This window comes from Mytilus californianus, unplaced genomic scaffold, assembly GCF_021869535.1.
Source record: "Mytilus californianus isolate M0D057914Y unplaced genomic scaffold, xbMytCali1.0.p SCAF_30, whole genome shotgun sequence".
NCBI classification, from domain to species: Eukaryota; Metazoa; Mollusca; class Bivalvia; order Mytilida; family Mytilidae; genus Mytilus; species Mytilus californianus.
In genome coordinates, this window is record NW_026262680.1 from 2,624,461 (window position 1) to 2,649,388 (window position 24,928).

Here is a 24,928-nt window from a genome sequence, read left to right on the forward strand (position 1 = left end):
GCTTTGTATTAAAAAACGGATATGTGGCGGAACAAACAAAGCACTAGATACATGCTGAGGGTTTGATAATGCGTGAATCTATAATAACCAAGGCTACCAAGAAAGCCCGAATCTTCTAAACAATTAAATATTTATAGAAATATTTAATTAGTTTTTACATTTAGAATGAAATTCTCCAAGAAGAGTAACAAATCAAAAAATATACACATCCTAGCTTAGTCATTCGTGGATTATCGTCTCATTATACCACAATTAATTTTTATATAATTTCTCAACAATACCGTTGGTACAACGCCTGATAGTTATTAAACTACTGAGGATTTTTAATTGTGTTATAGGCTGGAGCTTCGATCTATCGATCAAGATTGGTAATATAAAAACAGGTATTATAAAGGTTAAATTAATAATTAAATTTAAATTACAATTCCCCAACATAATGTGTAAAAACATGTGTAAAGGATTGGACTTCAATCATTCATGTAACGACAATCCACTCAATATCGTCACCTGTAATTAAATACTTCAAACACCTTTGATCACCTCGAGGTATTACCTAATATAACAAAGGTGGAGGTGTTACTTGACACATATATACATCAAGATTGTGACACATAGGTAACATAGACACAGAACTGCACATTTTTCTGTGTCAGGTTGTTGTGCTCAGATTAGCAGTTTTACCACGGTTTTGTACGCTTTTTGTTGTCGTGTCAAAATTGATACTTTAGTTTGAATTATGATTTTTTTGCTGTGACATGATTTTTCTGTTTTATTTACTTTCTACATGATAGTTTGCACGGAAATGTACATTAAATATTATCATACTAGGAAATAAATGGGGAATGTGTCCATGTGACACAGATGATGCCCTAGCTTGCATATAAAGTTATGAAGGGACATAACTCAAGAATGGTAAAAATAACGCCACCAAAATGCAAACGCCATTTGTGTTTATAAGATTCAGAACGAAAACAAAAAATTCAGCATTTTTTCCATTTTGTAAAGAGGCATTTCTCTAGAAAGGTAAAAGTGACGCCACCCAAATTCAAACTTGATCTGTGTTTTGTGGAAATAAGCAGTGTATAAGGTTCATAACATTTGGTTGAGGCAAACTAAAGTTAGAGAACGGAAACCAATTTCGGGACGTACGGACGTACGGACGAACGTACGGACGGACAAGGTTAAAACTTAATGCCCATCCTCGACGGCGGGGGCATAACAAATAGCGTTGAATTTCTAAAAAAAGAGGCAAAAGTTACCAAGGCGACAATCAAAAACCATAATCCAATGAAACTGCAAAACACTACATAAAAATCTAAAGATCGAGGAACACGAACCTCATAAAAAACCACAGATTCCTCTGAAAGGCATATGTAAGAAGATCCTGCTACTTACGTGGCAATCATCTTTTTGCTCATGAAAAGTACACATTCGGTGTTAAGTCGCATTCAACAATATACTATGATCCAGGGAAGAATGCTGGGATTGCGACGAACTAAAAAAGGCCAGCTGAAGGACGCCTCCGGGTGCGGGAATTTCTCGCTGCATTGAAGACCTGTTGGTGACCTTCTGCTGTTGTCTGTTCTATGGTCGGGTTGTTGTCTCTTTGACACATTCCCCATTTCCATTCTCAATTTTATTTCATTATATCTATTGATACTGCAAAGGGTCATTTACACGGCAAGTTTAAAACGCATGTCAAAACATGCTATGTAAACCCTGTTAAATCAAAGACTTTGAAAACATGTTCAAGTTACATGAGGAATCCAAAGATGACACTATTTTTACTTAAACTTGTGATAAAATAGTGGCAAAACAATATGAGCTATATCATCTAATAAGTGTCATCTTTTGAAATTACAAATTACCACAATAGAGGCGAAAGAAATGCAGCATTAAACATTAATGCATGGTGGGTCCCGCTTTTTTGTATTTTTGAACGAACCTTTCTTCTTAACTGCTTTTTTTTTAATTATCCTAACTGCTAAAATGATAATACATACTCGAGCAAAACTGAATAGACATCTATTGTCGAATTGGTACCGTTAATTTTGTTACATAACGCTACAATAATATTATCAAGTTTGGATTTTTAGCATTATAATGTTTACATTTAGCAATATTAGCGTGAAATGTTTGAAAGATGTGCTTAAAACATGCATGTATCAACAATGCAAAACCTGCAAGTCTACAACATGGAATTTTAAAACTGCTGAGTAAAAAAGAAATATTCCCATGATTCATTGCTTTTTTGTGTACCTATACACCGTGTTCACCAGACAACCATTCTATTTTAAGAATAAAAAATGGACAGCCCGATGTAAATTACAAGTATGAAAAAATTACAAACAATTAACATTTGCAAGTGGGTACATAAAATGGGCAATTAATACATAATAACTCATACTTCACAGCCGTTTTAGACAATAAAAGCATGTGTTTGCTCTTTCGCAGATGGAAAAAGTTCTTAATTTACAGTTTTGGATTTCAAAGAGAATGTCAATTGTAACATTAAAACGTATGATTCAATATGCGTTCATGACTTATGAATTTTGGAAAAAAGAGGTTAAAGTCGTCCTAATTAGAAGACAGTGCCAAGATCTTAATATTATTTACTAAAAACTGATCACAACTGACACATCGATGCTTTCGGATATACGGTTCATCAGAAGTAAATTGCTACACTTAATTGAGGAGGAAAAAAAAGAATCGCAAAACAGATTAAGCAATTTAAAACAAGTTAAACCATTCTAAAAAGGTACGGAGGTCTTCGCATTATAATTAATAAATTACGTCAACAATGAGCAATGATTATTGATTTGGATTTTGATACCCTTACTGTAACTTCATTCCTTCTCGTCCGTATTCGATGTCTTCTGCTGTCCGGGATATATTCACTATTCTATATTTCATTCTAGCCAATAGAACCTTAGCCATATCATAAGACAACCAATCAGAACCTATATTTGTTAATAATTTCACGATGGCGTGAACATTTTTTGCACTAATAGCTTCTCACCGTGATGCAAAGCAATGACGTTAAAGACGCAATTTGTGTTCCGGTTCCGATCTCATTTTTCACACACCAGACACGTGATAACATCGGAAAAGTAGGCGAAATGGTGGTAGTTTGGATCAACAACAAGTCGCCTGCGTGAAATTTTACCTTAACAAAGGTTTTTGACTTAAAATTTCGACTTTAACTCAAAATTTCGACTTTTAAAATCGTGAAATTTCGACTTTTGAAAACTTAAAATTTCGACTTTTGAAAACTTAAAATTTTGACTTTTCCTAGTATTTAAACGTTCGCGATTCTCACATTCAGTCACTTATAGCAGCAATCGGCGACACATATACATCATGAGCATTTTTCAATAAATAAGACCATTTTAATCTAATTCTTTACAACTTTTCATAACTTGATTTCAAGAGATTACTTTAGATAGAAAATCAACTTTACAGAAGAAGAAATTAAATATGTTTCACGTACAAATATCTACTTTCAGTCTGAACTTCAGATATGCGGACCAAGGCATACCCGTTATTCCAACACACCTATATTACACAGTACTTTTATTCAACAGACTAATATATAAAGACAAGGGTTAAAAGTTGTATCATTAGAATGCCAACTTTATGTGTTTAATCAATGTTCCAGAAAAAGAATCATTATTTCAACATTCCACACATATAAAAACTGTGCAGGCCATGAGTCGTCCCGAATATGTATGTCATGTTTGTGAATTGATTTACCATTGTCTAAACAAGGCAAAGTCAGTGACTTTCTTTTGGGAAACCAATCAGGCCTTTAAAACCAACCATAAAAATGGGATACAAAATGTTCTCAGATCTGACGATCCTACGACAGTATCGTGGACACTAAAACATGGAATATTGGGACACAATAATTTTTTTTGTCAACATGCATGTTCTTTCCGAAGTAAAACTCTGCAATACTTAATGCTAATCCATATCATAATTTAAGAACAAAAACAATTCTGAATATAAACTGCCAAAATGTTGGAATGACGCTTTAGTCATTTGCGTCCAGGTCTCCTACTTCTAACATTTAAATAACTGTGTTAGAAATTTCAACTTTAAAAGAAATGTTGAGATTTTAAAAGTCAAAATTTTTAGTTTTAATTCGAAATTTCGAGATTTAAAGATTTGAAAATTTGAGTTTACAGTCGAAATTTTGACTTTTACAAAGGCAAAATTTGGAGTTTATAAAGGTCAAACTTTCGACTTCCGGAATGTCAATTTTATTTTTACTATGTTCCTTATACGCTTCCGTACATATGTGAGCAGAGAGTAAGTGAGCAGAGCTTACAAATACATCCCCATTTGGAAAATATGACCATAAGTATTTGCTATTGGAAACCAAAAATATTTGTTGAATAAACAAAAAAAAATGTAAATGTACATTATCGTATTAAATACTAAAAGTTTCCTAAAAGTTTCATTATCATATAGCTTGTTAAGGCTGAGTTTCGGATGTAAAGTTTGTATTGACGGACAAACGAACGGACGGGCGATCGAACGGACAAACAGGGCGATCAATATATACATTCGACGGTATGATATTAATCATTATTATTATTGTCATATTTATAAATTTAACTGTTTACAAAACTTTAAAAACTAAGGATTTTCCATCCAAGGAATAGATTGTCATAGCTGTTGTGCAAATTCTTGCGGAATTGTTTCCTCAGTGCTCTTCAACATCTTTCATGTCTACCTGTGCGAATTTCAAACGCGCGATTTTACGCCAGTACTTGAAACCTTCCATCCTTTATGGGTGGATTTTACATAGATAAATAAAATCGTATAATATAAGCAAAATGAGGATGTTAAATTTGATGTATGCCTTTTTGTGCTTCTTCGTTACATTTGTTTGTTTTTATAGTGATTAAGATGATAACACAATGTTGACTGCTGTACCCCTATTTTTGACATTTTTACCTATTGTGTCCGTTTGTTTTGTTCACGCATCGTTGTCAATATAATGGAATTCGATGCGACTGTCATACAAGTCAGAGGTTTAGCTAGCTATAAAACCAGGTTTAATCCACCATTTTCTACATAAGAAAATGCCTGTACCAAGTCAGGAATATGACAGTTGTTATCCATTCGTTTGATGTGTTTGTTTTTTTATTTTGCCATTTGATTTGGGACTTTCCTTTTTGAATTTTTCTCGGAGTTCAGTATTTTTGTGATTTTACTTTCAACTCCGTACTTTATTTTGCCAGTTAACTTTTGTTATTCGAGCTTCACTGGTGAGTCTTAAGGGCAGACGATACAGTTTTGATCCCACGGTGACTTTTTTACGAATATTTGCATACAAGCTATTTTTCACTTAGTGTATTCAAATATGTAATAAAAAATATACTTTCATGTGCTTAATTTAGAGATAAATGGGGTCGAAATCTTAGACATTTACATACAATTTCGGTTTCTTGGACATTTCTATCATTTGGACAGACATACTTAACTATTTTGTTTTAAAAGATAAACAAATGCGGATTTTTGTTAAACGATTTGGAATATCTTCTTTACAAAAGTATGCATTTAAAATCCAAGTTTTTGCCAGAAATACCAGCAGGATTTTTTTTCAGACGCAGTTCATTTAAAGTCCAGCTAGAAATTTATAGTTTGACCACGTTAACGTAAACGCGTGGAAACAATTTGTGTAACAATTCTTTGAACATAATTCATATTTATTAAAATTTCATGATTTTAGTTAAAAAAAAAACGGCATTTTTTGCTGCATGTTTATTCAATTTAAAAAAAACTTATCGGTGATTTTTTCATAAAAATTGGAACAAATAATCTTCATACAGTACCAGGTCATTTGTAATTTAAAAAAAAGGGGGTCCATGCACTCGTTTTCAAGCCAATGATTAAAATCCATCGAAAAATAGATATTTTCCCGATATGTCGCAGTTTGACGTCGCGAAAAATAACATATTACGTTAGTAACGTCATTATCTCCCCTCTAACTGTAACGTATGCCATTAAGAGCCAATCCACCAGAAAACCATGCAATATTCAGAAAATCGTCCAAATCGACAATCACAACTTGACAAATTTTTATACATCATCTTAATCCTTGACATAAAATAAAAGAATTTGACCACTTAATTTTTCCCAGAATCATATCTATTTTTAGTAACAGCCTCATTTGCATAATTCTGTAAATTCATAATGAAACCAAGGAAAAATCCAACTTTTTTATGCCTTTTAAGAATGACTCAGAAGCATATTAAATGGGGTAGTTGAGTTTTTAGAGTAATGTCCGCTGAAACTCATCCATTTTACTATGTTATGATCAATACAAATGAAAATTTAAACGATTTGGCACATTGCCAGGAGCAGGGACACAAAGGCGGGGTTTTTCATACATGACTTTACATGGTTTTCATTCGCTTCTATCTTGCAAGACCCATTCCGGATTTGTTTGCAACATATATCGGTTTAACTATGGGGTATGTTTTATATCAAAACAAAATATTAAGCTTGGCAAATGACTATTATATGTTAATTTATGCCTTGGAAGAATGGTGATTTTAGTCCCAAATTGACACATTTTGATTTTGATTTTAATTAAATTCTAAACACAATTGGTACTAAAATGGCTCATAAAATCATTCGAACAAGTAAAATCAATTTGTCTGAAAAATGAAATAAGACGTATTTGTACTGCAAGTCCAAAAATCAATAAATTGTCTGAAACCAGGGAGTCCATCTTTTATGCTCTTCCATTGACTTATCTCCCTTGGGTAAGATCTCAAACATGTCAGTTTGGCAGACAAATGTTTACAGTGAAGTTTGTGACTTTAATAATCTAGGATGAGCATGTGGGCTATCCCAGCCTTATACATCTACATATTACAAACTATTTAAGATATCTGAATGCACTAAAGACCAAAATAGCATTTCCAAAAAAAATAATTACTGCCAAGAAATTTGACAATCATGACAATAATTTAGTGAATAAACATGATAAATATTGATTGGAAAAATAAGTCCATGAACAGCAGAAAGTGTTTTTAGATTTCAACGAGCAAAAAAAAAGTATTCTAAATCATTCTTCGTAAAAAAAAAAGTGAGCGAGTGGAACCACCTTGCTCGCACCAAAATTGAGATTGAGAGTGTCAAAACTGCTCTGGCGCACCATCAATAAATCAACGACACTCTCTACCGTGGAATTGAAACCAGCATTGGTAACCAAACATATTCATACAGATACAGACTACCATTCATCTACATTTAGGAAGTCTGAATAATACTGAAAACTATAGTGTAGAATTTCAAACAGGACTCCTGGTTTTATATAAGGTAAGGAGTGGTTTATTTTCCCATGGTTGTTACATCATCTTGTCTTTGAATATGCTCGAAGTACAGAGACTTTTATTGAATTCATTGACATGATAGTCAGGCAAGATGTCAATATCTCGTCCAACCCTCTTCCAGCAAAGCCAAAGCTGACCAAGGATCTTCACCCTTTCAAAAAAGGCTGTATACAGGACGAGTTATTCCAGTAGGAACAGGTACAAATCTTACAATCAATTTTCACTTGTTCCATATAGTCAATCTGAAATTAGGGGACCAACAATTGATACATTAGCTAGATTAAAAAAAGGGGGGTGGGTGTTGAAGGGGCATGTGAATATTCTTTTACACCTGACCTGTTTCTAAGACATCTTATTTATTTCCTACAGCAAAGTGCTAGCAAATAATATATATCCGTATATACATTGTTCTGTCTTGGGACCATTTGATTAAAAAAGCAAGGGGGAGGGTTAGAATGGTCAAAATATTTATGTCCTTGTCAGCTTAGGACAGAATTTTAATTTTCAAGCTATTAACCAGGGTACAATATATATTTATTTTCTGCTTTAAAAAATCAATTTATAGACCAGAATCATGATAATAATCAAAATCTGTTTCAACATATTCAACGTTTAGCAGGTCAGGTTTTTATTCTCTTCCCCTAATTTATATTTTCAGTTCTTACTGGAAGTTGTTCAGCTCTTTGTCTACTAAAAAAACTTTTATCTCGTGGAAAAGCCTCCTACAAATACATGTTTTACATACAACAAACTGTACATGTAACACTAGACAACTTTATCCAGAGAATAATATTTTTTTAATGAAGTAATAGGCCATGGAGACTAAAAAAATCAAAAGCATTGCAAACTTTTGTAAAGTTCAATTTTAGGACCCTACATGTACATGTATGTAGATTACTTATAGAGCCCTTTTTAAAAGAAAAAACATACATTTAAACTACATGCACAGTGATGCTACACTACCCTACATTTCCTGTCTGATATATTTTATTTCATGTCAAACAAAATTGAAGAATTATTTTATAGTTTAACACTTTTTATTTGTAGGGCTATATATATGCAAGCAATGCTCAATTAAGATGAATTTTTGTAAAAGTGACAATAGCCAGGTCAAACTAAATACATGTATAGAAGAAGATATTGGTAAGTTATTATTAACTTATATATTAATTTAACTGTTTGTATAACATGGTAATCATACAAAGTATATGTAATCACTTATATAATAACATAATTATACAATTACATGTTATACATTTGTACATCAGTTTTATTAAACAGGTCTTTGTTAACTTGGTTTTCCCATTGAAAAATCACTTTGCTAATTTTAATTTGTAGTACTATATTGGGCGGCTCCTATAGTTTCCATTCAATAACTAACAATGACTAATGAACTGTTCATACATTCCATTTCAATTATTTTATTTATTAATACGTATTACTTTTACTGTTAAGTCTGTTTTTTGTGATATCCATTTTACGTGACTCTGTATTTATGTATCCCGTCATACTTTGAATGACAAAATTATTTTATGTCTACCTGTGCGAATTTCAAACGCGCGATTTTACGCCAGTACAATGTACTTAAAACCTTCCATCCTTTATGGGTGGATTTTACATAGATATATAAAATCGTATAATATAAGCAAAATGAGGATGTTAAATTTGATGTATGCCTTTTTGTGCTTCTTCGTTACATTTGTTTGTTTTTATAGTGATTAAGATGATAACACAATGTTGACTGCTGTACCCCTATTTTTGACAATTTTACCTATTGTGTCTGTTTGTTTTGTTCACGCATCGTTGTCAATATAATGGAATTTGATGCGACTGTCATACAAGTGAGAGGTTTATTATCTAGCTATAAAACCAGGTTCAATCCACCATTTTCTACATAAGAAAATGCCTGTACCAAGTCAGGAATATGACAGTTGTTATCCATTCATTTGATGTGTTTGCATGAACTTTTGATTTTGCCATTCGATTGGGGACTTTCCTATTTGAATTTTCCTCGGAGTTCAGTATTTTTGTGATTTTACTTTTTCAAATATAAAAGGCGGAGATTTTTATTGGTACTTTTGAAGATATTTCACCTGTTCGATTAATTGATTGGTTGTTGGTAATGCTAATGTCCAATGGCAAATAGTTCATGCATGTTTAGGACAAGGACAAATTAAAATAAATACATTATTTGGGTTCTTAATATGCTAAATCTAACAATGTATTTAAATAATTTAAGATGTTGCAATTGGGCCCATTGTAAATTGGTCCTCATTGATTTCAAAATGGTCCAAAATTTTTTTTCTTATTTCTACACAACTTGAATTCTTGAGGTTCTTTTGGTATACAAAATGCAAATGTTTTATATTTAGATTTTTAATTTTGGTCCGGTTTTCAAATTTGTCCACATTTTAAAGTCCAAAGGGTCCAAATTTTAACAAAACTTGAACTCTAATTACAATGAATAAGGGTTCTTTGAATGATAAATAGAAATAATCAAATATCCTGAATATAAATATGTACTTAGATTTATGATTTTGGTCCCAGTTTTCAAGTTGGTTCAAATGGGGTCCATAATTTAACTGTGTTTGATTTCAACAATAATTTTAAAGATGCTGATTCAGCCTGAATCTAACCTGTATTTAGTTTTTGGGCCCTATTATGAAATTGGTTTACATTGAGGTCCAAAGGGTCCAAAATTAAACTAAATTTTAATCTTAATTTGATCTTGGGGTTCTCTGATATGCTGAATCTATTAAACTTTATCTTTATACCATATTTATTCTGTGTTAGAAACCTATTCTTTGTCAAATATTTAATCCCATTACAAATTTAGAGCTGTTATCATGGTTATAGCTTGAATGTTCTGTCCAAACTTGCATTTTTTCTTCATCTTCCACAAAATTTGTCCTTTTCTGAGATAACTGGTGTTATCTTTTTAAATGAAACTTTAGTGAAAAGAAAAGCACAATATGTGGATGATTATCTGATGTCAAACATTTTCAAGATGGCCACCAAGGATGGCACAAATTTCTTCAACACTGGTCAATTTAATGAAAATTGTTAATTAGGGATAGTCGTGGTAGTTTGACTTGCTAAACAAAGTAAGGTTGTTTTTTCTTCCAAAATGGCAAACATTTTCAAGATATGGCCTTATATGAAAATTGACATTAAGGAACTATAGCACTTTTGACATGCCAACAAAACAATGAAATTTTTTTTTAAAGATGGACACAGCAAATAAAGGGTAAAATTTTCAATTTTGTTGAGTTTGATTTTAAAGAATATTGATATTTAGCTGTACTTTGACACAGAGAACAGATATAAAGATGGCCACCATTTCAAAGATTGCCACTAAAAGCGGTCAAATTATCACCATTGTCTGTTTTCAATGTAAAATTATATTGAGAGGTAATTTGACATGCCAAACCAAATGGAGGCAATTTTTCTACGTACGCAAAAAAATTTTGTGATCGTATATTGGTATGACGTTGGCGTCGTCGTCCGAAGACACATTGGTTTTTCGCACTCTAACTTTAGTTTAAGTGAATGGATCTCTATGAAATTTTACCATAAGGTTCAATACCACAAAAGGAAGGTTGGGATTGATTTTGGGGGTTATGGTACCAACAGTTATGGAATTAGGGGCCAAAAAGGGGCCAAAAATAAGCATTTTTGTAACTTCCAGACATAACTTGTGTGTTAGTGCATGGATCTCTCTGAAATTGTACCACAAGGTTCCATATCACAAAGGGAATGCTGGGATTGATTTTGGGGGTTATTGCCTCAAAATTTTAGAAATTAGGGGCCAAAAAAGGGGCAAAAAACAAGCATTTTTATATGGACAAATACTTTAGTACAAAACATAATTTAAAGCAGTGTAAGGGAGATAAATCAAATACATCATTAGAATTACCTCCCTTACACTGCTTTTAAATTATGTATAAAGTAATGGTTAATGAACAATTAAGACAATTTAAAACAGTGTAAGGGAGGTAATCCACATACGTTTTGATTACTTCCCTTACACTGCTTTTAAATTATGTTTAAAGAAATGCATATTTATAAAGGAAGACCAGTAAAAATATCTGCAAATGTTGCATCTTTTTTTTTTTTACAAAAAAAATCCATATGAAAGATTTGACACCATATTTTAAATTCTATTATAAAATAGATTAAGTTAGCACTATGGTAAATTTAAATGGGTAATTATGGTTGCAAATTCCATTGGAAATTTGAATTGAGATTATGACCATATCTTGAGGGAAAGAATTTTTTTGGGGAAAAAGGGGGGGGGGGGGGGGCTGGGTAAAAAGAAATTGTGGGGGGTCAATTTTTTCTCATTTCAGATTTCAGAAATTAAAAAGAATTATTCTTCAAATATTATTTTTTTTTCAAATTTCAAATATTGAAAAATTTCAAGAAGTAGTCTTTAATTGCACAGTATGGCGCATTAGATTTGTTAAATCTTTGACCACATTTATTTATTTGTTATGCCAAATCTGACCGTGTATTTAGATTTTTAATTTTGGGTCCAGTTTTTTAAATTGGTCTACATTAAGGTCCAAAGGGTCCAAAATTAAACTTAGTTTGATTTTAACAAAAATTGAATTCTTGGGGTTCTTTGATATGCTGAATATAAACATGTGTTTGGATTTTTGATTATGGGCCCAGTTTTCAAGTTGGTCCAAGTTGGGGTCCAAAATTAAACTTTGTTTGATTTCAACAAAAATTGAATATAAGGGGTTCTTTGATATGCTGAATCTAACCATGTATTTTGATTTTTGGGCCCCGTTATCAAATTGGTCCACATTGAGGTCAAAAGGGTCCAAAATTAAACTTTGTTTGATTTCATCAAAAATTGAATTCTTTGGATTCTTTGATATGCTGAATCTAACCATGTATTTAGATTTTGGATATGCGACCATAATAGGTAAATTAAAAAATTTAAAGTTCTTAGACCACATTCATTCTGTGTCAGAAACCTATGCTGTGTCAAATATTAAATCACAATCCAAATTCAGAGCTGTATCAAGCTTGAATGTTGTGTCCATACTTGCCCCAACTGTTCAGGGTTCGACCTCTGCGGTCGTATCAAGCTGTGCCCAGCGGAGCATTTTATTATTGTTGTAAAGATGTTAAGGGCTATTTGGACATGCTTAAAAGGAGTGGATAATAACTATTCTGCAAAAATGATTTGGCTTTAGTTGGGAGAATTTTGTAACTGCATCCACTTACAGTAAAAGTTGTCAATTTTATTTCCTGTCAGTGGTATATATGAAATTAAAAAAAAATGTGGTATGATTGCCAATGAGAACAAATGACATAGAAGTAAAGCTATAGGTCTTCATACGCCATATGGCCTTCAACAATGAGCAAGACCTATACTGCATTTATATTCAGCCATAAAAGGCCCCAAAATAAGAAAATGAAAAAATATGAAAACTAACAGCCTGATTTATGTATGTATGTTTTGTGGTTTTCAGATATAGACTCGCAGCTAACCTTTCTGTCAGTGTCAACAACAACTGAACTTTCACAGCAGTCGACTTCAGATTGAGAGACTGATAATGCTTCTAACAGAAACAATTTCAACCAACCAAACAAGCAACAGAAACTTTCCAACTTTAAAACATCAGTTAAATCTTCCATGGGATGATGTCTCAAAAAATAACAGTTCATCATTTATGGAGATTTTAATGTTATGGTTTTTCTTTTACAAGAAAGTTAATGTACACTTGTTTTATAGTAAAACCTATAGCCGTTCAAGTATAAAAAAACACATTCAACTTTATTGAAATTTGAAGATTCATATGACTTATTTTAATTCTGTTATCTCCGAGGATGTGATGTAGAGCATTATAGGTACAGTAATCTTAACAGCTATCCAATTTCATCCAAAATTCTTTATAAATTTTGCACTGGTATATATAGACTAAGTAATTTTTTTTTTCGTCTAGTTACCCCGGTATGGGATTTTTTTTTAGAAGCATTTATGATTTTCATGTTTGTATTGACCACATTGCAGCAACATAGATATAGGTACCTGGCAAATCTTGCCTTGTTAGCATACTAGGCTCAAAGGGTCATAAAAAAATTCCATCACTAAGTGTCTGTTAAAATCATCTGTTTACAGTTTTCACTTTTAAAACCATCATCTTAATAACTTTAGAAGAAGTGTCATACATATATATATGTATACAAAATTTAAAAACTTTTCAATATATATATATATATATATATATTGATAAAAACTATCAACATGACAAGATCTAAATACCCAAAATTTTTCTGAAAAATTGGACATAACATCTATGAGCTATTGTCCCTGAAATGTGTAAATTTACAAATTTTCACAGTTTTCTGCTACTATCCGACAACTATATCAATATATTATAAGAATAAATTGCAAAAGTGGTCAGAAGAAACTTTTTTTTTACAGTCTGAACTTATTCTGAATTGTTTAACTTCTAATTTAAATTGATTGCGTTTGAAATATGTGTTTTTTATCGTTTTAGGTGCACAATTTGTCAATATGATCTATTTCAGCTCTTGGGAGCCTCTAGATTTATAATGAATAATTTGTATTTATGTATGATTATTTTCTTAATGTATTAAATGAAACATTAATTATTCTTTTCCAATTGTTGTTATACTTATTTATAAGTCCAGATCCCATCATATGTCAGTAGTTACAAATTAGACGGCAAAATTGAGAAAATTTGAATATGCAGGTTACCCCATTTTGTTGTGGCATATACCAGACACCAACATTATTTGCCGAGCTTGATATATTTTTTGATTGGGTATATATAGTTATACTTTGCAAGTAGATATGTTGTTTTACAATAATAAACGGGTCTTGGAGTATTTTGGCTCTGAAAGATGACCAAAAACAGCCATTTTGGACATGTAGCTAAACAAGACATATTGAAACAGTTAGATTATACATACACTTAATAGACAGCATTGTTAATTCTATGCATTCTTACACTTAAAGTGATGTATTACTAGGAACAACTATCAAAAAATTATAAATGTTACCATATTTTTTTATTTAAACCAGCGAAATATGCCAAAAAAGGCTTATTTTTGCTGTTTTCAAGCAATTTCATCTGTTAAAACATGGCGCTCAAAAATATCCAGATCGGTTCAATATTTTCCCAAAAAAATTTGTGTGGTTATTAACATTACTAAGGTGCACCAATATGCCAAATATGAACTCATTTGGAAAAAGTGACATTCGGACGGTTTTGCATGGTTTTCTGGCAGATTGGCTCTTAAGTAGACGTAACGCGTGTCTGGTGTACAAAATTATGAGGGTAGTATCTTTGATGAATTTTTGTATATAAACGTATGATTACACTTAAACCTTCGTGCTCATGGTTTCTTTTTCAAGAATCAACGCTTATTCATTGTATCTATAATACATAAGAAATGTTCAGATACAATTTGAATAATGTGTATACTAAGAATTGCAAACTCAATAAGGACAGATCGTATTTCTGTGTTGGTGTTTCGTGGTTAACGTTTCATTAAATTTTGCTTCGAAAGACTATGTTTGATTTAAGAACACATAGTCTCCTACTTAATTAGAAATACCGGCAATAAAATTGTCCTGGAATCCTGGTTCAATTAAATTAAGAGATTGTTTATAGATCTGAGGTATTATGCGTGCTACAGTGACATTACAGACCACTTGAAAGACAAAAACATTTTTATAGTGATACGGTATTTAGATGATTTGCGAAACATCTTCGGATTAATAACGAGAATTATTTTCACTAACTAAATCAAGGATAATAGCCAAAAAGATGCTAACGAAATCAATTATTTTGACGTTTGTCATCTGTGTTTTCATAATTATACTAGAATTAATATTCGAAAAAAGCGTAAGGAAGCAAAAATATCGATGCACATTGCCAATAATGATAGCACAAAAAATAGTCAACCACTTAAAACCTTCATAACTCTTGAAAACGAGTTATCTAATAACTGTAAATAGTGGCAAAAAAGAAGGCAAAGAAATTAAGATTGTGGTAAAGACGAAGGTAAAGAAATTAAGATTCTTCCACAACACCCCGTTGATTATTATATTTATCTTTTTGAGATACATTTAGTTCAATTTTGATATTTAAAAAATAAACAACCGAGGGTAGATAACAGTTTTATATGTATTAATGGGCTAAGGTGTAAAAATCTGTCTCTTTAATCATTTAAGGGAAAGCTTCTAGTATGATATCCCGAATAGATTTTGGGGGAAATCCGAATTCAATCTAAGTGTATTTCAATCTTGCTATACTGAATCTAATCCAAAGATGCCAAAATAAAAGAGGGCTTATTCCATACGCGACATCAAGACAACTTTCAATGTAAAATATAGCGTCGCTGGGCTTCCAAAATGTCGTATATGACTGTTTTTGCTAAAACTACCTTTTCACACAAACCGGCTTGGCGGGAGGAAATGTCTGATATTCCAAAGTATCATACATTTAGACCAATCAAAACATTTGAAATAAGACATGTGACAAAATTGTCAATCTCAAGTGTTTGTAAAGTTAGCTTCCAAAATGTTGTATGTAAACTTGAAAATTGTTGTATAATGGCTTTGGGAATCAAAAACTTTTACATTTCTTTATTTATGTGATAATAAGGTTAGTTTTTGTGTTATCCAGAAATTCCAAGTTTTTATTTCAAAGCCATCTACAAAAATATTCAAGTTTACATACGACATTTTGGAAGCACAGATTTCAACCAAATTTTCAAATAAAATTGAGAATGGAAATGGGGAATATGTCAAAGAGACAACAACCCGACCAAAGAGCGGATAACAGCCGAAGCCCACCAATGGGTCTTCAAAGCAACGAGAAAATCCCGCACCCGGAGGTTTGTTTGTGAGAATTTTTTGTTGTTGAAAAATTATATATGTACTACATTTTTGAAGCCCAGCGACGAATTAGATTGTACTAACGTTAAAGTTTCTAAAAAGTATAACGGGTATTACGTCACCTGTTTATTCTTAAATAATTCTTATATGATTTGCATATTAGAGAAAACTCTGATATGATTGGTCGAGAGGACTTCCGGTAGTTGTTCTTGACGTTGTTTATTTTTCGATAGACGACGTTGACCGAACTTCTTTTTGTAACCAATGTAAACAAGATGGCGGCGATAATAACACAAATCTGGCTCGACGTTACAATATTTATTTTCATTTTGCATTAATCGTTAAATTACATAATAACACAAAACATTCATTTGAATGATAATAAGAGTTTTTGTAGTTATTTTTTTTTTCAGATTGCAAATTTCAAGTAGTACATATTTTTCGTTAACCAACAAATATATTCATGCGCTAGGCCAATTCAATGACACAAATATACAATTTACGTGTGATAGAGGTTACGAGTGTGGAAAATAAATTCCTTATCTCCGATTTTAAAGAATTATAAGGATTAAACGCATTTTTAAAGGAATTTATTGGTGTATAAACTGGACCAAGTCACTCACAAACATATCATAAAAGTCCTTCGGACTTTTATTTGTTTGTGAGTGAACCTATAATAATTTAATTTTGGATGAAACGCGTATTCTGATTGGCTGACGTCGTTTTGTTTATCAGCTCATAGACATAATTTTGTCATGTGACCGTAACGTCATCAACGTTTGTTCATGATTTACTCCGGTTTAAAATGGAATTAAGAATTAAATTATAAGAAATGACTGTAATATTTTTTATGTTACTTCTTCATAGACAGAAAAAATATTACAGTAATTCCTTAATGAACTTTTAAAGATATATATTTATTTCGGTGATCAAAAGTATATGTATGTATTATATTCTTTTTACACGAAACCATACATCATGAACTGTTTACAATCCTGGAAGAAGCCAGTAAGGAAAGGAAACACTTGACTACTCAAAGCTTAGACACGTTCGAAGGCAGCCAATTTGGCTTGATGAGGCACAAACGTTCTATAGAAAACCAACTGTTTCGCGCTTAAAAAACCAAGGCGCTGGCGTCGTTATAATGACGCCACAGTAGCATTGGATCACATCCTGCCGATGGAAGGACACAAAATGTACTTCGGGAGCCATTATCATTGGATATATGTTGATGAATATAAGTGATGAAAGTTTATTTGAGGCTATCTTTGGATATACATATATAAGTAAGTAACGAAAGTCCGTATAATCAAGTTTTACATTCATAAACTTCATAAACGCAGGTGTTGATATTTATACAAAATACTTATCAAAACTTAAAGTTTACAGGCCAGTGGTGTAGAAAATTGAATTGTATGCGTATGCCGTATAATAAATATACTTATGCATATATAACTCAGTGCTTTACATATTTAAAGTAAAGTATATAAAAACTGACAAGTTAAATAAATATGAATGAAAACAGATACACTTTTAGTATGATTCATGACGACCTGTCTTATTTATAACATAATATGATATTAAAGTTAACCTGTTTTAATCTAGTGGCGCATTGTGACATCTGTCAGTCATGGTTAGATTGTACAATCAATTCTTATTAGATTTCAAAAGATAGCGCCAGCAATGTATAAATGATAGGTTCGATACTGTCTTTTTTGTAAAGGTGTATGACAGACTGCTAGAAATCGAGAGTTTATTTTTTTTAAAAGTCATAGGGCATAAGAAATAAACTTTATATTTTCAATTGAGCACCATCTTTGGGAAATAAATATTTAGAAAGTCATAAAGCATAAGAAATAAACGGTTCATATTTCTAATTGAGGACCATCTTTGGGAAATAAAACTTTAAAAGGCCATAGTTCATAACGAATAAAATGTGTTTATTTCTAATTGAGGACTATTTTTATGAAATAAAAATTTAAAAAGCCATAGTGCAAAAGAAGTACCCTCTTTGTATTTCTATTTGAGGATCATCTATGGGATATCTCTCCCATTACTTCAAAAAACACTAACAAAGTATTAGTAAAATAAATTGCATGTATATAAGAGCCACATAATTAAATATTTTGATGGAACTTGGAGTTTATACAATATGTAACTTTTGTGTTCGATTTAAAGATGTGAAATATGCGTCAATGAGACAGCAACCGAGAGAGAGAAAGACAAAAAATAAACAGAAAAAAATCTGTATATCAATATAATTTGTAATTCTAAATTAAACTGAAACAAAATTATCCGTCCGTTCGTCCGTCGCAAATTTCAAATATTACTCAGTTTCTGTTTATAAAATAATTTGGGGTTTTTGTTTGGAACTTTATTGTGTGTATGTAGGATGGAAATTCCTATTTGACGATACTTTGAATTTCTTATATAATCACTAAATATTGAATTTTAAGTGTGGGTATACACTTTGCACGCTATCGTGTGCAACGTCTTGTTGCATCGCATCATGGTGCGAAGCTAATACTTTCATTCCATATTCTCGCCATCTTGAAATTATCACTCGATAACAAATATCGGTTCCGATTGGTTGCCTAATGATGTTGCTATGGTTCTATTGGCTAGAATGAGATATAGAATCGAGAACATGTCTCGGACAGGAGAAAGTATTACATACGGACGATAAGGAATTAAATTACAGTATGGGAATTAAAGACTCGATTAATAATTATTTCTTCATATTGACGTAATTAAGGATATGGCGAAGCACTCTGTACCTGTTTAGAAACATAAAACTTGTTTCTTTTGCTTTCACAGCTTGTTATTTCAAACGTTCCTAAACGTCAGACATTGATAATTACCCGTACATTCATTATTTTACAAAACTCATTTTGAAAACAAACCATACACTTCATGATTACGATTCTAGTCTGTCAATATGTTATGTAAAAGATAATGAAATAGCTTTCGATCAAGCTTTTTGATAGATAAATATGAGAACATGGTTTCTAAATGATTTCTAAAGAAATAATTGAGGCATGATAAACCTCGTAGACTTCAAAGTTATTGCGTTAAAATAACCATTAACAATTAAAAAATGTTTATTTATGGCTTTATCAGTTAAAACAATTTATGATCATATTAGCAAAGGTTTCTAAAACCGCTTAAGTTATGAAAGTCTAATAGAAGGAATTCACTAGATAGCTTCATAATGGAACTATAAAAATTAACTAATGTCGCGCCAGTTAAACCTCGTGCCTCCGATTAAGATGATATGATAAAAACGTACGTTACACTTCACTATAGAAATATATTGATTTAAATGTTTTTTGGTTATTATCTGTCCCATGTTTTACATAAAAACTATATAGAATTTTGCAATGATAATGATAATTACTATATTGTCCAGGGCTTGATTATAGTAATTTTACAAAAAATGGAATGAAAAACCTTATCTATTTGGACAGTTTTATATATCAAAGACAAGATGCATTTAGTTCAAGTTTTGAGGTAACTGAGTGTTTGAAACATGCGGTTTAAATCAAAGACCAAGGCCAAACAAATATTTGTATCGAACGCATATCGTTATTTCGGAATATTGGTCATAGTCTGTGACAAAAATTTTATAAAGATGAAGGGTCAACTCCCCCCTACAATATTTCCTACTCGAAGGACAAATTCAGAAATTTTTTTAAACGTACGGAAATTTGAATAGCAAAGATCGTATAAAAATTATCGACAATTTTACATATTTCCACAGAATCACAAATGATATTCGGGACTATAAATTACTGTTAAGGACACTATTTCAAAGTTTTCAGGTTTCAAAAAATATGGCATGGAAGAACGTCTATAATCAAATTATTGTTTTTTCTCTAAATTTTGTATTCATCAAACCGGATCTGATCAACACATGCTGATTAAATTTCTCTCGTTTAATTTCCCGCCATTTCCATTCGCAACATTGCACTAATCATTTTCCATTAAATCAGTAGGAAAAACTACTACTTTATCCCGTTGACTTTAAAAGAAAAGTTTGAAAATCAAACTATCTTGAGTGGAAACATATCGTTATCCTTTCGGCCTTGGAGGATAAATAGGGAAATTTCTTTGAACGCATCAAAAACTGGACTTTTTTTTGTTTTGACTTATTCTCTTCAGGAATCTGGAATTTATATAGGTGCCAGTAGTCAGCTGAATTTTATCAAGATAGGTAATTTCGAATTGATTCCGAATGGTTTATTGACAATTATTTCATTGACTAGACATTAAGGCGTTAATTTTCCATCGTAGAGCAGTGGAATACAATAACTGAATGATTCGGGTTGCTTCTATGCTAAACACGTTGTATTTAGGAGGGTCGTAATGGGGGTACAAATGTACCTTCATGATGAATTACGGTAAAAATTCTTGCCAAATGACGTTAACGGTAATTTTTGCTGCATGACGATAAAATGTACACTTTCTTTTAGACATTAAAAATAATCGACAGATTTTGACGAATCACGTTTATTTTTTTCTAAAAATAACGGTAGCGATAATTATTTGAGACCTCTGAGGAATCACGACAAGGATATTTTGACGAATCACGGTAGAATTTTAACCAATATGACGCTATGGGTAGCCGAAAATGGCAGATTGACGCCTGACTGACGGTAAAGGGCATTACTACCCTCATTTAGGAGACAAACTAATGTGTCCAGGTAGGAGTGTTACCTTTTTGTGTGCGGACTTTTAATTTGTGAACGAGCAGATTAAAAATTACGACTAAGGATGTCAGTTTAGTACAAAGCAGTGTGCATATGCATATCATATTAACATGTACGTTTCCTGATATGCATGTAATATCTGCCACTGGAAGTTAAAAGCCATGCCATCCATTCTTTTCAGTTTTTTTTATGTATGCTGTATAATGTGTTCTAAGTGCAGTTTTATCGGTTAGATCTCAAAGATTCAATTGTAATATCTTATTGCAAATCATTTATGGAAAAAAGTCATTCTTTTATTTCAAATAAACAAAAAAAACTTGGATATTGAGCGCATTTTCTTTCCTTTTGATCCTATTTAATAAATTGCTTTCATAGAAATTTAAAAAAAGTCAGTTCCTCATTTCAAATAAACAAAAATATTGAGCGTATTTTCTTTCCTTTTGAAGCTATTTAATAAATTCCTTTCATAAAAAATCAATTTGTTGATTTCGACCGTTATCTGTATTATTCACCTGCACAAATCCATATTCTTGCTGTTAAGACATTGTTATTAATTTCTGAATGACAAATAGGTTTGTCAAAATGTTAATTATTTCTTTTGTACTGAAATGCTACAGTAACAATACCTCCGTCGTTTCAACAAACTGCAGAATTTCTACATAAAAAAAAACTATTCAGTCAAATGAAAATAACGCTTGATTAATTTCGTGCGTCCGAAGCACTTTTCTTGATTTACCTTCATTAGTAACGCTCAAACCCAAGCATTTGAAAGTCATAGATGTTTAAGGCCAAAAAAGCTATCTGACCAAAAGAGACTTTAAAAATAGCCAAATTCGTCTAAGGTTAATTTTGCGAAATTCATCTAAGGTCAACTCTGCAGAATTCAAACCGCCATTAGCAAATGAACATTGAGTAAAGGACATGTCATAATTCGTATTAATTGTTTAAAAAAAAAATTTATTTGTCTAATGAATGCTTCTTTTCGTAATTTTATTGGGGTGTAAAAGTGTTTACCGATTTCTTATAATTACATTTTTATGCTAATAAGACCACGAAAAAAAAGTTTAATCAAGTGTTTCTTGTATTTACCTATTCACTTTTTGTGGAATCACGTGTCATCACGAATGTAACATTTCATTTTGAAATGAAGGTTAATTTTTGAATGACGCGCGATTGTTGTTAGCCAATCAAACTAACAGATTCTCGTGAACCATACATGTAATGTAATTATTTATCTAATGAATGGAATTCCTACAAAGAAAGTATGGGTTTCTATTCGTTTTAAGTGTTTTAAAAACTTTTATGTATATGATGAATGGGATTCCTAAAAACAAAGAATATGTAATTGGTTGGAAAAGTTTTATGTCTCAAATTACACTGCGTTAAAAAATACAATTGGAAGAATATCAAAGATTGACATAATCTACACTATAATCTTTGCCACCTGTCTCAAAAACAGGACAATGAGTCTATATTGTCATTAACAGACAAACATTCATTCATAATATGGATCTCACTATAGAAACTGTCAATCAAATATAGACAGAAAAACTAAAGGAATTCGCTTTTTTTTCTAGAGAATATTTAAGAATTGAATGCTTCTTTTTGTAAATTTATTGGGGTGTAAAAGCGTTGACCGAAGTACATTTTGTATGAAGCGCGAAAGCGCTTCATTCTAAAAATGTGCGCACGGTCAACGCTTTTACAACCCTATAACATTACTAAATGAAGAATTCAATACTTATAATTACATTTTTTCGCTAGGATCATGAAAACACGATTTCTATCAGGTTTTTCTTTTATTTACCTGTGCACTTTATCGTGGAAGCTTATGTCATCATGGATGTTACATTTCATTTTGAAATGAATGTTAATTTCAGAATGACGCGATATTGCTGTTAGCCAATTAAAATAACGTATTATAATGAAACATACACGTTATGTAATTACTGATCTGTAAACTGTGCCAACTAACTCACAACCTGAATATAAGTCCGAATGTAAAATAAAGGTTTGTGAGTCAGCGGTAAAGTTCACACACCAATAATGATCAAATGAATGAGGGAAGTGGTTGGTTCGACATAAAGATCCCTCACCTTCAACAGTTTTTCGCTTTATTTTAAGTTATAAACGATATTTGTCAGATTTTATTTACAGATATGAAACTTAACTTCATGAATAGACACATGGTTACTTTAGACAAAATTATAATAAATTACATGTGATTTGTTTTGACGTACTTTCAAAAGGATTGTGTACAATACTGAAAAATCACACTAAACATTATTTAAAGAATTATTAAAGTCTAGTCCTTAAATCTATATATACTTGTCCATTTTTGAAGTGCGTTTAAAGAGTAATGAAATTTCAATCGATGGTTTCCTAAATCCCAAATGGATAATGATTCGTATCTGATTTTAAATCCTTATGAAACAGACAGTCTTGTACATATGTCTGATATCATTCTTTGCTTTAAATGTCAGTTTGTATTGTCCAGGGATTTAGTTTTAACTTTAAACATTTTTTCTTGTTTTTACATTAACTGGTTTGGTTTTCCTTGTTCGTGTATCGCCATATCGGTCCCCCGAATCTTTTATTATTTTCCATTTTACCGATTATTATATAAATATAAAATGAGTCCAAATGAAGCGAATTTAATCAACCAGAAGCGAAAACGTATATTCAGCTAACAAAAAATCATTAATGACGAAAAATAGACCAAAAACAACTATAACCGACAGCAACCCACGACAACCACTGAATAACATGCTTAAAAAACACCATAAACGATAGCCACCAACGACATCCACTGAATAACAGGCTTCAAAAAACACTATAAACGATAGCAACAAACGACAACCACTGAATAACAGGCTTAAAAAAATACCATAAACGACAGCAACCAAAGACAACCACTGAATAACATGCTTCAAAAAACACCATGAACGATAGCAACCAACGACAACCACTGAATAACATGCTTCAAAAAACACCATAAACGACAGCAACCAAAGACAACCACTGAATAGCAGGCTTCTAAAAACACAATAAACGATAGCAAAGAAACGACAACCACTGAATAACATGCTTCAAAAAACACCATAAACGATAGCAACCAAAGACAACCACTGAATAGCAGGCTTCTAAAAACACCATAAACGATAGCAACGAACGACAACCACTGAATAACATGCTTAAAAAAACACCATAAACGATAGCAACCAACGACAACCACTGAATAACAGGCTTCAAAAAACACCATAAACGATAGCAACCAAAGACAACCACTGAATAACATGCTTCAAAAAACACCATAAACGATAGCAACCAAAGACAACCACTGAATAACAGGCTTCTTGTTTGGGACAGGCACAAATATAATGTGGCGGAGATAAATATGTTTGTAAGGCTTCAATCTTCCCCTAACCTGAGACAGTGGTGTAGCAGCACAACATGAGAACAAACTGTAAATATATATATATATAGCATTCAGAAAATTAGTTTATACAGTATAACAAACAAACCTACTACAAAAATTCTTCAAACAATTTACCAAAGAAAAAAAAATCCAAAATGTCATTTATCATTTATATAATTAATACAATGTCTTTTAAAAATCTATAAAACGTATCTGTAAGTGTAATCAAACTTTATATATATAATTAACCATTTCTGTTCAAAGGGAAATAACTCAATCACATGTTAGTACCCCTTTTGACTATTGGAAAGGTATATAACTCAAAAACGAGAAAAGTTAAAATCCTGAAAATTGAACTTGATCTTTATTTAGTCTCAGGAAACAACATATCTATCTAAATTTGAAAAAAATTTCGTCAAAGCGTTTTCATGTTAATTAACGGACATTGTTTGGCAGCTGCCCGCCCGCCCGTTCGTCCGTCTGTCCCGCTTCAGGTTAAAGTTTTTGGTCAAGGTAGATTTTGATGAAGTTGAAGTCCAATTAACTTGAAACTTAGTACACA

The 24,928-nt window shown here is 31.7% G+C and overlaps 1 protein-coding gene and 1 long non-coding RNA gene across 5 annotated transcripts in view; one reads left to right on the forward strand and one right to left on the reverse strand.

Moving 5' to 3' along the window:
- Positions 1-24,928, reverse strand: part of LOC127736414 (multiple epidermal growth factor-like domains protein 6) — a 133,487-nt gene that overhangs the window by 56,911 nt on the left and 51,648 nt on the right. The window lies entirely within an intron of this gene.
- Positions 7,348-12,905, forward strand: LOC127736418 (uncharacterized). The gene is made up of 3 exons (XR_007998963.1): positions 7,348-7,550; positions 8,400-8,495; positions 12,839-12,905. It is a non-coding gene; the product is annotated as an uncharacterized LOC127736418 (long non-coding RNA).